Source organism: Helobdella robusta (genome assembly GCF_000326865.2).
Source record: "Helobdella robusta unplaced genomic scaffold HELROscaffold_31, whole genome shotgun sequence".
Classification (NCBI taxonomy): Eukaryota; Metazoa; Annelida; class Clitellata; order Rhynchobdellida; family Glossiphoniidae; genus Helobdella; species Helobdella robusta.
In genome coordinates, this window is record NW_008704544.1 from 140,794 (window position 1) to 141,679 (window position 886).

Below are 886 nucleotides of genomic sequence, written 5' to 3' on the forward strand. Positions count from 1 at the left end.
TTCTGTCTCTGATAATTTGCCTTCGTTAATAACTCTCATTGTTGTTGTAGTTGTTGTTGTTGATGTTGTTGTTGATGTTGATGTCTGTGTTGTTGTGTGTTGTGTCATTGATGTTGTTGTTGATGTTGTTGTTGTTGTTTGTGTTGTCACAAGCATTTCCCATTTTTTTGTCTTTTTGCTGATGTTGTTGATGATGGCGTTGTTTTTGCTACTGATGTTGATATTGTTGTTGTTGTTGATGTTGTGGATGTTGTTGTTGATGTTGTTGTTGATGTTGTTGTTTTTGTTGTTGTAGTTTGTTTTTCTATAGACCAGTAACTTTCTGAAAAAATTGCATAAATGTTGATCGTGATCAATATGTTTTTTTGTGTTTATAAAGGGAATTAGCAACAACAACAACAACAACAGCAACAAAAACAAATACAACAGCAACAGCAACATCAACAACAACAGCAACATCAACAATAACAGCAACAACAACAAAATGAAAAGTGGGAGAAGCATCAACAAGCGAGCGCATGTTTTATCACGTTGAAACGAATTTAGCATATTTTTATTGCTGTTATTATTATTATTATTATCATTATTATTATTATTGATGTTATTATTAATGTTATTAACGCTGCTGTCGTTATTGTCATTATTGTTTGATGCAATTTTGTCAAAATAATTATTTCATTTTCCCGCCTAAAATCTGTAAGAAACATTCTTATATTGATTGAAAAAAAAGCTATGGCTACTACTACTACTACTACTACCACTACTACTACTACTACTACTACTACTACTACTACTACTACTACTACTACTACTATTACTACTACTACTACTACTATTACTACTGCTACTACTACTACTACTACTACTAATAATAATAATAATAACA

At 30.7% G+C, this 886-nt stretch overlaps 1 protein-coding gene across 1 annotated transcript in view; it reads left to right on the forward strand.

Annotated features, from left to right (window-relative positions):
- The window catches only part of HELRODRAFT_192262 (hypothetical protein), a gene marked incomplete at its 3' end in the record, with an annotated part of 3,883 nt that overhangs the window by 2,146 nt on the left and 851 nt on the right, over nucleotides 1-886 (forward strand). The window lies entirely within an intron of this gene.